This window comes from Dermacentor andersoni, chromosome 3 (assembly GCF_023375885.2).
Source record: "Dermacentor andersoni chromosome 3, qqDerAnde1_hic_scaffold, whole genome shotgun sequence".
In the NCBI taxonomy this organism is placed as follows: Eukaryota; Metazoa; Arthropoda; class Arachnida; order Ixodida; family Ixodidae; genus Dermacentor; species Dermacentor andersoni.
In genome coordinates, this window is record NC_092816.1 from 62376000 (window position 1) to 62390280 (window position 14281).

A 14281-nucleotide genomic window follows, 5' to 3' on the forward strand; every position below is an offset into this window, starting at 1 on the left:
GAAACTAATTACATTGGTGAACGTCTTCGTTACAAACTTTACGGCATATCTTTACATTGGAAATTTGAAGGAAAGCGTCTTCATAGTCAACTTCCATGTTTAGACATTTCAAAACCGCCGTACAAACAGAAATAACAATCATCATCATCATCATCAATAGCAGCAGCAGCCTATCTTTTATGCCCGCAACAGGACGAAGGCCTCTCCCAGCGATCTCCAGTTACCCCTGTCGTGCGCCAGCTGATTCCGTCTTGCGCCTGCAAATTTCATTGTAATCGGAATACCGAACACAAAATAATTAGCCTCAAATTATTTGTTGAATTTACTTGATTAGGCGCGCGGCACTGCGAAGGTGCGGCTCGCGGTGCGACCCTCCAGTGACGCAGCAACGCGGCGTAAAATCTAGCCGTACGGCTCGATAAAGCGATTGGTATCGCACCCGCTGCTGAAGCCACTATGCATCCAATCGGGAGCCGCGCACAGCGCCAATCGGGAAATCAGAATAAGATCGCGGAATGAGCAAAGTGCGACGGTATAGCATCGTTTTACACCGACCTGCTGCCTCACGGAAGGCTATGACATATGAAGAGAAGAGCAAACGGGGTTAGCCGATATCCTATAGTTGACATTAAGAGGAAGGAAACGGAGTTGGGCCGCGTATAGGGCGAATAATCGGCGGTTTATTAGAGTTGTAGAATGAGTGCCAAGAGAAAGGAAGCGTAGTCGGGGACGGACGGGAAATAGGCGGTGCGACGAAATTAGGAAATGGGTGGGAACCAGATGTGCTCAGCTGGTCAGCAATTGGTCAGCTGGTCAGCTATGCAGATAAATGGGTGAATACTTCGTCCTGCGGTGGACATAAATAGGCAGATGACGATGCTAATGATGAGATAGAAGGCAAAGAATAGCCAATAGACAATCAAGCAGAAGTTATGCGAAACATGGAAGAAGAAACTGCAGAAAGGAAAAAAGAAATGCTATATACAAACGACTACTGCGGTGTCCGCGCAGTCAATTCGACAAAATGGAAAGGTGTTATCTGCCAAGAAGTACGGCAACGTTACGCAGGAAGCTTATATGGATTCCAGAAAAAGAAGAAAGCTTACAAGATGGGGAAAAACTCGTTCTGGTTATTGAGGTCGAGCTGGGCACCTATGCTTTTCGGAGACAGTCACTCTGCCGATTGGGATAACCAGTAGGTTAGCTAGTCGCTGGCCAAAGACAAAGGCAAATTGATCGTCAACTCGAAGCTCCGGAAAGTCCGCATTGCGTTTTCTTTGTAATTTGCGGGTCCTTGCTTATGTACATCTCAACGTTTTATTTACACTTCTTACAGTGCAGCAATCAGGCGGCAGAGGTACAAAAAAGAAATCCAATGCACAGGTATTCCTGTCAGCCATGGCTTGGTAGTAAGGGCTTGCAAAAGACCCAAATAGAGTTCCTTTTATTGTTTAGTTCTACGAGGGTCGTCCCTCCTACGTATATAGGCACGCATATTTTTCCCCAACACGTAAAACATCGACAGCGTGCCTCATTTAATATTACTTGCACCTGTTTGAGCAAGCCTTCACGGCTCAACGACCAATGCCCCAGAAGGGGCTCTCGCGAGGTTCGTTAAACGTACGTGGCTCTCGGCAACAAAAACAAACAGACGAGACGACGAAGTTGCTATGCTCCAGGCGGTGAACCCGCCTTTCTTTTTTCACTCTTTTTTTCTACAATGCTGGCGTCATTTGCAGCGGTTGTGTACGCGAGGACGCCAACGAAGAGTTTCGAGCCAAGAGCATGAAACGACCCCTAAAGCAAGAACTTGCGACTAATTAGGCGAAATGGTGCGCCAGTTTTCGAGCGCCCTCTGCTCAGCTTTATACGGGAGCAGCAGCTCTCGAGTGCATGCTTGAAGTTCCTACATGCCTTTTCAGCAACGACAGGTGGTGTGGGCAGCGAGTAAACAAGCTTGGTCGGCTGGTCGGGATGCTTTCTTTAGTCGTGTGGGATACGGAACCACACAACAGAAACTTTCGGATTGTCATGTATATATATATTATCAAACTTCTTAACGAAGGCACAGTCGGAGACCTCGAAGTACTGCTCACCGAGAAGCGGGCAGGTTAAAGCCGGTGGGTTTTGTTTACTTGTAGTAAGTAGGTCTTCTGGGGCAAAAGTAACAAAATTTTTCTTTGCGCCAAGCGCAAGGCAAAAGCTAAACCCAAATTCAAAGTATTTTAAAAAGTATTGTTTAAGTAATCCCCACGGAAGAAGAGGGGCGGGGGGGGGAGAGGGGGAGGGGAGGGAGGCGGAGATGTTACGGTCTTCACGTTTATGTAGTATTTATGCAGTCCAGAAGGACTTGGTGGGGGGGGGGGGGGGGGATTATATTTTTCAAGTTGTATTTCAGCGTGGTCCCCGATTAAGAGTGCCGAGTGAAACGGCGCATTTTCTTTTACAGCGGAGCTGTGTATGGCTAGGTTCTGGAAAAAACTGCGTGCGTCTATCGAGCCGTGTCGATCGAGAATTTCTGTCCATACGCGGGCCGATCTCGAAGAGAGTGCAATGCCGGGCCGACCCGCGGCGGAGGTGAAGCAGGCTCTGAGCACTCCGCCAACTTACAAAAATAACTTTAATATTTTAGGTCCAAATACAACCCGTATCAGATATTAAGTTGACAACACACGCACTATGATTTGACCCGCGTCGGCCATGTCTACGTTTGCCCCGCCCTCTCTTTGTCGGCGTTCCAAGCGCTTGCGTATATTCTTCCCTTTCCTTCCGCTCTCCCGTTTTGGCGGTCCCGTAAGCGAGCTGCCGGCCAGGACCGCGAGGCGGAAAGAAATGCAAACCGTCCATGTGGCCCCGATCTCGCAAACTTGGAACGTTTCACCGGAGCAATGGCCAGTTTTCAGAGGGACTTTGTGGGGAACCGATTGTGTGTGGCCTGTGTTGTGTGTGACCGCTTGTGGCTTTCGAGTGACCTTCCAACCATCACTGCAGTGCGGGATGTCGACCAACGCACAATCGCCTTGGCTACGGTGAAGCAGTGTGTGCCCTCAGAGTCTAGTGAGGTGCGTGTCTGTTCTACGTGCCTGGATTCGTTAGGAAAAAAGTGTCGTGCCGCGTTTTGCAACAATACAAGGGTATGTATCATCATCTTCCGAGGCTCAACATCGTGGAGGAGCGACTAGTCACGCCTCGCCTTCCATTTATGTGCATACGGCGGTTGATGCACGGCAATGTAGATTTCGCCATTAATGGGCCCACATACACCGCTTCGCTGGTCGTCGACTTTTATAGAGTGGAATGGCACTGAATTTTTGCTCTAAGTGGCAAGTAAAAAAGCACTTTCCTGTTCTCACTCAAGCTCCAGGGCAAGATATCAGAAAGTAGAGTACAATTAAAACGTCTCCACATTTATCAAAAGTCCGCTGTCGTTCTTTACGGAAGAGGAAAAAGCGGGTCAGGTGTGTGTACATCTAGGTCGAAGTTGGCACGAAACTACTTATAATCCACGTGATACATCGTGACGCACAAGTAAGGCATTTCACTTCTGGAGCAACTGCAACGAGAGAATCAATTCTGAATGGCTGCCGGTACAGTTATCAGACGCCTCGGCGTTAGTACTGTGACTACAGACGGCGCACGTGCGCGTGTATAACTACCGGACAGGTACTATTTCCCGTGACAGTGGCCCCTTTCCACTCTTAATACGCTTCTCCGCATGACGTCGCTCTACTGCGGCAAAGCTCACGTAAGCGAACCGTTCAATGTGAGACTCACACTAGACCTTTTCCTCACGCGCACTCCTCAACGCATGCCTCAACCTGAAGCGAACTGAGTTAGGCCTACACTGCCTGCACATCGAATGATTTGGATATAAATGTGCATTCAGCTAGCGCATAATGACAACTGCGATGTGGCTGTGCCGCATCACGCGGGATTTTATTTTTAAGGCGAAAGTCTTAAGCGGCTCGTTGCAATGGCTCCTACCTAAAGAAGGCGGCGTCTAGCCGAATTGTACAAAAATATGATCAGCAATGGCTCATGCGCCCGTAAGCAAGCAAGAAATGCAATGGCTCATACCGCCTTAAGGCAGAAACTACAAGCACTAAGCAAAGTGACGCAAACAGTCCATACATTCATTGAAATCACCTTACAACACGCATAACAGCATACGTTTCACTAAAGGACAAGCTCAAAAGAAGTATCCGAACCATCAATAAAGCACTGCATACCCCCTCGGAAATACGCTACGGCCGAGTATGCTCGTCACGCGAGAAACTGTATACGACGTTCGACTGCGAGTGCTGCTTTCCCCTGCTGAGAGGATGCAACGTAAAGCCGAAGAGAAACGTCGTTGGCGCGAGTCGGACCCCGCTATACGAGCACACGAAGCCGCAGCTAAGCGTCGAAAACGAGCCCAAGAAGCCGAACTGCGAAAGCAGCAACTCGACGATGCGAGACGGCAACGTGGAGAGGAGGCCGAAGCTCGGAGACAACGGCTTGCCGCACGTTTACTTCACACTGTGGCTCGTTATGTGTATTGCAGGAAGTCTGACCGCTCCGGTCGTATAACTTAATGCATTGACGAGTGTGCAGCAGGCTTTCTCCTTCACGTGTTACAGAAGTGTAACATGCTGCCGAACTTTACTTTTTTTCTTTCGCGTGGGGCCGGGGCAGGCTTTTGGGAGATTTCCCCTGCTCTTGCACACGAGCAAACTGGATGAGAGGTCGTAACAGAATGTGGTGACTTCGAGCCGAAATTCGTGATGTTTCTATTCGTCATCATATTTAAAGTGCCTTCGTGGTTTTTACTATCGTACCTCCGTCTATACGAAATGATATTCCTTTGTTGACACGATTATACAACGCGCTATTGGCATCAGCAAAAGGTGCCGCTAATAGGTCACATGGAAAAAAATGAAACCGTACCGTTGCAGTTTACGTCTGCGACACGGCTACAAGAGGTGAACAAACGAAGCACTGAAAATACTAGAGATGGCGTATATTAAAAAAATTCCAACAAATTCGAACACAAGCCTCTGATTGGACGCCAACTAAGGCTTTTCGCTTATGCCTATTTCATAAAATATTTCATCATCACATGCTTAGCAGTGAGCTCATTCTAGCACCTACTTACTTATCTGTCATATCGAGTTCATCACCGTCATAAAGAGGCACTTTTTGCCACACAAACAGGTTCTTGTATTCATTTATTCCGCATACAACGAAAGACGGGAACCACCTTCCTGATGATATCGTGTCAATCGAAGACAGCGCACTTTTCCGCTGAACCTTGTTTGCTTCTTTATTTTTTTAAACTGTGACCAAGCACGTGGCCACATGCGCTGTATTTGCGCAAGCTCTGTCGCGCCGTATTTTCCTTTCGCCCAGTTCAGATGTCGCTATAGGTTTATATAATTTGAATGTCATAGTATCCTTGTTATTTGATTTCTTAGTGATTACGTGCACTGCACATGTCACTTCCATTATATAACCATGTAGTAATCGTTGTTATTGTTTTTCTCATGTACCCCACTCCCCTCTATAATGCCTTGGCGCTTGAGGGCGTGTGAAATAAATAAATAAATAAATAAATAAATAAATAAATAAATAAATAAATAAATAAATAAATAACACACGCGTTAATTGTCACACGGGTGCCTAAACACACGGGTGCACACGGGTGCCTAAACCGACTATTACTGCAATAAGTGCAGAAAGAAAAGGAAAGGAGAGCACCGGTTCCCACATACATCAGCTACAGCGTTAATTCATGCCGGAAGTTAGGGTATTCATTCAATTTGAACTCCCCGTGAAAGCAAGAAGCTGCCAAAATCGCTGGATACCTCCCCGAGTGTGTCATCATCGGCAACAATCGCGCTGCCCAGGCTACTCGATCGCCACGCGGAGGAAATACGGTGTAGCTATCCCGCCTTCATCGGTGAACGCTGCGATGCAACTTCGCCTTCTTGCGTGTACGATCTTATTAGCTAAGTGGAGTGTTAAACTTAACGCGCACAGGATTATATTCTTCCAGCGCTTTGTTGACCCTCCCGCCTCCATTCGGTATCCTTTGAACCTTGCCCACTCTCTTTTTCTCTCTCTCGGATGTGGGGGAACTGCCCTGTCTCCCGTTTCATCCTTCACTGGGAGTAACCTTCACGAGCTCCTATGCCATCGTCACAATATCTGAGAGTGCTGCCTGCTATGCCGGATGTTGCGATGACACGAGTTGATATCACCGCTGACCATATTATGTGCTGCTTTGCATTCAGTTCGTTTAGATTTCGATGCACAAGTGCCGGCTTGTGATAATGTTGTTGTTTTAAAGCGGAGCTGTATATGGCTAGGGAACCATAGAATTTCATACCCCCGTAAGCACTCATACCCCTGTGAGCAAACAAAAGAATGCCATGGCTCATAGCCCCATAAGGCATAGGCTACAAGCGCTCAGCAAAGTGAAGCGAACAGTGCTTACATTATTTCTAATCACGCATACGACACAGAGAACAGCATCAATGGCACATACAACCATAAGCAGTGGCTAATATCCCCATAAGCAAGCAAAATATACAATGGCTCATAGCCCCTTAAGGTTCACGGCTACTCATTTCGCTTGGGTTAGTTGTGATGATGCTACCCTTGTGGCCATTGTCGGTGATCTAAATGGGGATGTGTCGGGAGCGAAAAGGGAGTGGTTTACGCGTTTCGTGCTGCAGACATGTCGCTTGCGATGCCACACCGATCCGGTCCAACCGACCACCCCGCGGCGTCGTGCATCAATTTAACATTATCAAAGAATGTGTTTGCAGTTGCGAGTATGCCGATCAATGTACATCATAGCGACCACAAAGCCACTGTGACCGTCGTTACTAAGTGACAATGAGTGATGCCAACGAAATCTTTATCACAAGTTTTCTTACCACGACGTTTACAGCTCCGCTGCTCCTCCACCTTCGCTGGGCGGGATAGCCTTGAATCGTTTTTTTCTCAGAAGTGAACTAGAGTAGCTGAAAGCGTTTCTTCGAACTTTCCTGCCTAGTACCTCCAATTAAAGCTTCCTACCTGCGCACGCACGATACCTACCTAACGCAGCATAGATAGCAGACGGGCTACACGAGATTATCAGAAATCAGACGTCCCCGTTCGACGGTTCACAAAGTTTTGAAAGCGCCTGTACGTTCAAAAGATTGTTTCCCTATACGCCCAGTGTTGGGGTAGGGGGGAGGGGGAAGCATATAGCACACCCAACATACCCTGTAATTGCACAGTCAATCAACTCGATGCACATTCAATACGTCTTTACGACGCCAGCTCAACGCCATCACACATAGTTCAGGAGCGATTGACCGACCCAACATTGGCCACCATAGCCGCGTTAGCGTAGCTCGTCAGCACCTTTGAGCTTAACACCCCGGAGGAGACAGAGCTCGACCTGAAACAAGAACAGTCGCTAACAACGTACATCCATCTCCTCCTTCTATCCGCCCTCACCATCACCCCCAACACCTAATGGAGCCGGACAGGGGTTCGAAACTCATTTTTTTTTTTATATTCTCTCCTTTTGGATAAGTTGACCAGTTTCAGTGCTTTTGAACACACGGTGTCGTTCGTTGCGTTCGAACCTGCTCGCTTCCACACCTACCCCTTATCTTTCCTCACGCCTTTCTGTATACCTTGCTCTCTTCCAATACAGGGTAACCGAATCTACGTGTTTATTGGGGACATTGACGGTGAGTCCTAAAAAAATAAAGAAAAAAAACTATGGCTCAAGCTTCCGAAGGGGATTGGCTGGCTAGCCTCCATAACATTTTTTTTTTGTCTTTCAATCTCTCTCTCTCTCTCTCTCCGCTATGCACGAAGCAATAGACGCGAGCGCTTTCGATTGAAATACAACAGAAAAGCGGGGCATGTTTGCGAATACTCTTTAAGATTAAAAATAATCGTTGGCTGTGTTTACGAAGATGCTGGCACCTGTTCGTGGCGCGAGCTACTGTTATTCTACTAGATAAAAACTGCGCTCAAGGCCCTGTAAACGCTACAAGCGAAAACGAAAAAAAATAGTGCATTGGCTGGCGAACATGGTCAAACCCAGAAATTTTGAACATTGCCCCTTAGCCATTTGTTGAACTTCACCGCAGTGCACTAGCCTAACGTAATGGGCAGTATTGTCATAAATCATACTATGAAAGATCAGCTGAATTTTACCTACTTTTATTTAACAATGTCGAAAAGTTTGTCCCTTCCAATAACATATGCGTTTGCTGCACTTAGGCGACACTTCTGTGCTGCGTTATATCAGTGTTTTACGCCTGATCAAAACACTGCTATAACGCAGCAGAGAAGTTATGACTAACTGGCGTAAATGCGTATCTTATGAAAAGACAGTACTATCTCGACGTTGCTAGCTGAAAGTTGTTGAAATTTGACTGAATTTCTAAAATATCGTTTTTTTTTTTTAACTCTGTCCTTTTAGTTACGCTCATGCATCACGGTGAAGTTCAACAGATGGCCGAAGGGGCAAAGACCATAATTCCTGGACTGCAACAAGAACCACGAAAACGTGGAAAAAGGAATACGTGCGACACCAGAAAAAAAGAAAACAGGCACCTCAAAAGATGTGAAACGTTTAAGAGTAAAAGTGAAACAATCAGACTCAGTAACTTTTAGATGTTCCTGATTCCTCTTGAAACTGCACTTAGATACGCTTTTCTCGGAAGACAGTAATTTATTAGGTCTAAACCGGGAACTCACAGGGCCGAAATCTGGAAGATAACGCGGAAAATCTAAACGAATCTAAGGGCCACGAAGCAAGCGATTGAAACAAAAACAGTAGGCATAACATCGTAAAACAGAACGATGACAGTATCGATTAGGGATGAAAAGTGGATAGGTCATTTTTTAGTAGAGATCAAGGAGTGGAGCTGGGGAGAGGTCATGTAGTGCGCAAAGCGAACAAGTAGTGTTCTATTAGGGCAAGAGAATTGGTTCGAAGGGAAGATAAAAGACCATCATGGGCGGAAGAGAAGTAGGCGCCGTGATAAGATAAAAAAATATTGTGAGCGTAGAGTGCGCTCACAGCAGTATCGAGAGAGCCCTAGATGTATGGAAGGGTTCTTGTTATGCATTGTCATTAAATGATAATAATATTAATGATAAGAAAACAAGAAGCATCTAGGATTTCTGCTAGCGTCTTCAAAAGCAAAATAAGGACGAGAAGCTATACGTGGGAATGTAGTAGGGCACGTGCGCTTTTTTTTTTTTTTTTTGTCAGAAGCGACAGATGCACTTTTGCTTTCATGACGCTTTTCTTAAAGAAAGTGACATCTGCCTTCATTCTTCGCACGTACGGACGGCCACACTTCTCGTCCATATACACGGAGCTGCAAGCTTCCCGACAATAGCAGCCAAGAGGAATTATTAGCATCACGAAATACAGGAACGAAGCTACGGATGGCCTCAAATTGACACGAACTGCATACGACATTTACCTTGCGGTTTGTTTTGCAAGCGGTAACATAAAATGACAGCAAAGCTCGCTGCCAATCAAATTATTGCGTAGGAAAATAATAATAAAAGAAACTTTGGAAAGAAAAACAACTCGAAGCCATTGGATACACTGGAGATAGAAGAACAATTCTTGTCAAACGAAATGGGAAATAGGGCGAGTTAGTACGTATTACCAATAAAGAACCAAGACTTGGTGAAACTTAGCAGCCGTTTAGAGATAGGCAGCAAGTCGCAATAGAAGCAGTCGGCATGGCGACGCCTGTGTAAGCCATGCGTGGACAGCTTTCTTAAGGTACCGCGTTCACTTCTACACTGGCATCTGTCACTTATTCACTTATTGTTAGTAGTAACCTTCTTTTGTGAAAGAGAATAAAAAATCAGGATTGCTGAATTTAGCAGATCAAACACTAATAGCATCTGAAAAAAATTCTTTTTAGCTGTATGTTGTCCCGATACTTCATATGACACACACACACGCACACACGCGCACACACACACACACACACACACACACACACACACACGCACACACACACACACACACACACACACACACGCACACACGCACACACACGCACACACACACACACACACACACACGTACACACACACGCACGCGCGCGCGCACACGCACACACACAGATTGACTAATGGCGAATATCGCAGACGAATGAAAAGCTACGTTAATTATGTCCCCGTTAATTATGGAGGTAAAATGCGAAAACACCCGTGTACTTAGATTTAGGTGCACTTTAAAAAACCCCAGGTGGTCACCATTTCCGGAGTCCTCCACTACGGCGTGCCTCATAATCAGAAAGTGGTTTAAAACGTAAAATCCCATAATTACAAAAAAAAAAAAACTGCCCGATAGGTAAGCACTTTCCTTGTTGGTTAAACACAAAGACGCATCACTGACACAGTTTTCTTCCTGATTTCCGGTGTGAAAGGCTTCCAAGATTTCCCGCTCGTGTCTAGTCTTTCCCCTCCCTAAAATGTTCACACGACCAAACATTGGCACACTTCTTTCGCACTTCTTGCAGCCGCGGCAATGAACTGCCAAATTGCTTATCTCGTACCCGCCTTAAGGATGTGTTATGTTCTTGCAAGCGCTTATTAACACACCTACCTGTGTGGCGTATATCGACTTTACCACAAGCGAAAAGAATGCGGTAAACAACACCAGTCTTGCACTAGATGAAGGGTGTCACGTGTTGAATTTAAGGGCTCTTTTTGTTCCCTCTTTTCCAATCCTCACGCACAGGCAAGCCAGTTTGCAGTGTGCGGAAAATACAAGGTTTACACTTTGCCTTCCGGCCATCTTCTTAATGTTGAGGGAGACCTAGTGGAGCTCGACGGAATTTGCCAACGCTCGCCTCCCCAACTTGGATCCGAATCTACGGCTACGTCTTCCGCCAGGACCATTGCTTAGGAGACACTTCTGTGACGCTTGTGGCTTGGCGTGGCCCTCAGGAATGCTTATTCATTTCGGATCGGAATGGCCAACAGCCCTACATGCGATAACTGTGGGTAAGATGAAATAGTCGCCCACTTTCTCTGTGAGTGTCCCCGTTTCAGTGCGACCAGGAAAGAACTTTAAAGAGTGTTAGATATTCTTGAAAAACGCCCTTTGTCGTGGGAAAGGGTCCTGAAACACTGGCTGAGACCGTCCTCGGCACAGAAGGCTTTGAAACCGTTGTTGCGGTTCTTGCGGAGAACTGGTCTTAGAGACGGACTTTAAGCAGTGCCGTATTCTACATTCCCTTCTCCGCTTTCTTTTTCGTTCTTCTTTCTTTTTTTTGTTGTAATATCTATCTTCTAATATCTTTTATTCCCCTTACTTCCTTTCCCCAGCACAGGGTAGCCAGCCGGTCTGAGAACTGACTAACCTCCCTGTCTTTCCGTCAAGCCGTTCACCTTGAACAAGATCTTGGGATCATGGCCTCGCATATCACAGCTACAAAAGGCCACAAAAGCGCTGCTGCGATATTTGAAAGCGACCGGATTGAGTCAGCGTCTGTGATTCGGACTGAGTGACCGACTGATATCTCCAGTGGTCTTTCTCTCTTTTTTTTTTTAATCTTTCCGTCCCCCTTTCCCTTTCCCCAGTGTAGGGTAGCCAACCGGGCTCAGTCCTGGTTAACCTCCCTACCTTTCATTTATCATTTTCTCTCTCTCTCCTGCTTCCTTCCTTATGACTGTATGGCATTACTTCTAGTTCCTTCCTCCGCTCTGTTGTCGGCGACTTCTGGCCTGGAATGGCCTTCAATTTCCGCAATCCGGCTTTAGCAACAACCGTGATGACCTAGAGAGGGAAAGCTGCTGGGAGCAACCTCACAACCTGCTGTTTCAGACTACACGTCATGCGATGGTAGCAGCATGGCATTTTTTGAGCTGCTGTCCTGTTATTTATAGGCTACTCTGGTCGAGTTTAAGGGTCGCGTATTTTTACAAAGCAAGGCGATTTGTATTGGGTCTAGCGTTGCCCCGGTGCTACGCAGTATTTTACTGGCAAAAATTGACATTATTATTAGTTACAGCGTGCACTAATAACAAGGACGAAGAAGAGAGACGAAACACAACCGCTGACAACCTCATTTTCATATTCTTGAACACAGATCATGTGGTTCATGTGTTTCCATATGTTTACGACTTTTTTTTTAATCTATTTAAGACTTTCACCAGGGGACATAGTAGATAGTATAGAGCAGGATATTCTATCTGTTCTTAAGGAATGCTCTCATGGTGTAAATTTCACCTACGGACTGCCAGATAACCAAAGCATTAGGTTCTTCGACTTCGAACTAACCTTTCCCGACAATGAGCACGTTTGCTGGATGGTTTCATCCCGGACTAAAAAAAGTCTAAACACTAAAAAGTGATGTCGCTGGCTAATACTCCCAGTGTTCTACTAGGAAACATAAATGCCCAAGAAAGTGGATGCGGAAACGGCGCCACGGTAGCTCGATTGGTAGAGCATCGCCCGCGTAATGCGAAGGTTGTGGGATCGTACCTCAGCGGCGGCAAGTTCTTTTTCATCCACTATCATTCCCATTAATTTATCATTTCTTTATTTCAATCATTAAGCACAAATAATTTCCACTATGTTGTCCTTGGTGTCAGTGCTTGTTGGATTCTTGTTCTTGTTGGTTTAAGAGCGTTATCTGAGAGCACAAATGAAAGCGCAAATGCACCCGCACACACACACACACGCGCACACACACACACACACACACACACACACACACACACACACACACACACACACACACGCGCGCGCGCGCGCGCGAGCGCGCACGCACGCACGCACGCACACACACACACACACACACACACACACACACACAGCATTCGACCACGCCTCACAGACAGGAACGCAAGTTCATCTGTTTCAGTAGCGCTACCGTTCAGTTGCGCGAGCTGCTATGAACGCGGCGTCATCGGCAAATAGCTCTGGGAGCACGGCCCGTGTGGTGTGCGTAAACATTTCTTTTCCAATCTTTCAATCCCTTCTTCGTTTTTCATCTTCTGTACAACAGCCAACCGGAGGATGATCCCCCACTCCGGCCTTACACTCTCGCTTCAGGCGCACGCACGAGTCGTCTTCCACAACCACGTCCTTGAAAGTTGATTTCGCCGCAGTGCGCGCCTCTCGTTTCGTGTAACCTTCCGTCTTGAGTAACAGCGCGTCAGACCAGAGTATTATTGACCTTACATTTTTTTTGCCCTTCGTAAGAACCTTTACCATTTGCTCTATTTAATGTTTTGTGCAACCGACGTGCTGAGTCAATTTGTCGTACAAACTCCCGTTGCGGAGATTCCGCTAGCCAGCAAGTACGTTGACGTCACAATTAAGAGAGCTCATGATAGGCGAAACAGCAGGGCGACCCGAAACAGCAGTAAGCAGAGTATGCGACCCCAGACTCGTCGATTGAAAGTATCGAAAATTGCCCGCTAGGGGCCATATGACATCCGGGGAATTCTATCGGTGTTCCGGAACAGCTACGTTCTACGACGCGGTCGCAAGGCACGGTGGCTCAGCGCGGTTTCGAGTTAAAAAAAAAGAGCAAATAAAAAAAAAGACTGGTGCAAAGGCTGCAAATATCTTATCACCATCCTTGAACTGTCGTCTCTTCGTCAATACTAATCGCGTTGCCTCAGGAACGCGAGACGACGCACGCCTCGATCCACCGACTCGCGGCGCTGCAAGCATCGTCCGTGACAGCGCACTGCGTGTCCGGGCTTACGGCCATTCGCCAACCGACCGCGCTACAGGCTTAAGTCGATGCCGCGGGATCGCCAAGCCGGCCGGCTCAATAAGACCTTGGGCGCTCCAAGAGAGCCCACCGGCGCCGTGCCGCAAAATCTCGACGCACGCGTTCAATGCGCAACGCTGCCCTACACGACCGTACAACCCTACACCGTCATACACGACCAGCCTATAGGGGTGCAGGTCTCCTTCGTGCTTCGCGCCAGACACACACGCACACAAGCACGCACTCGCGTCAAGCTGGCTTTCCGAGTCGTGGCCGCTCGCCTGTGTTGACCGAGAGCATCGATTCGCATTGAGCGCGCGTGCCGCATATAGGGTGCACCGTTGAAGGCCTATTTTAACAACCTACCGGCCAATGCGCCGTGCCCAGCAAATAATAATGCGTGTCTTTCTGTCGTCGAAATCGCATGGAAGAAGAAGGGAAGTGAAATGGAGGGGGTGGGGGAGACGAGTCCAATGTTTTGAGCATTTCTGTTGGCGAGTCGAAGTAAAAACACATAGTTT

At 47.0% G+C, this 14281-nt stretch overlaps 1 protein-coding gene and 1 pseudogene across 1 annotated transcript in view; both read right to left on the reverse strand.

Moving 5' to 3' along the window:
- The window catches only part of SK (small conductance calcium-activated potassium channel), a 499813-nt gene that overhangs the window by 230283 nt on the left and 255249 nt on the right, over nucleotides 1–14281 (reverse strand). The gene's annotated exons all lie outside the window — the stretch shown is intronic.
- Nucleotides 2524–2702, reverse strand: LOC126521017 (U2 spliceosomal RNA; annotated as a pseudogene).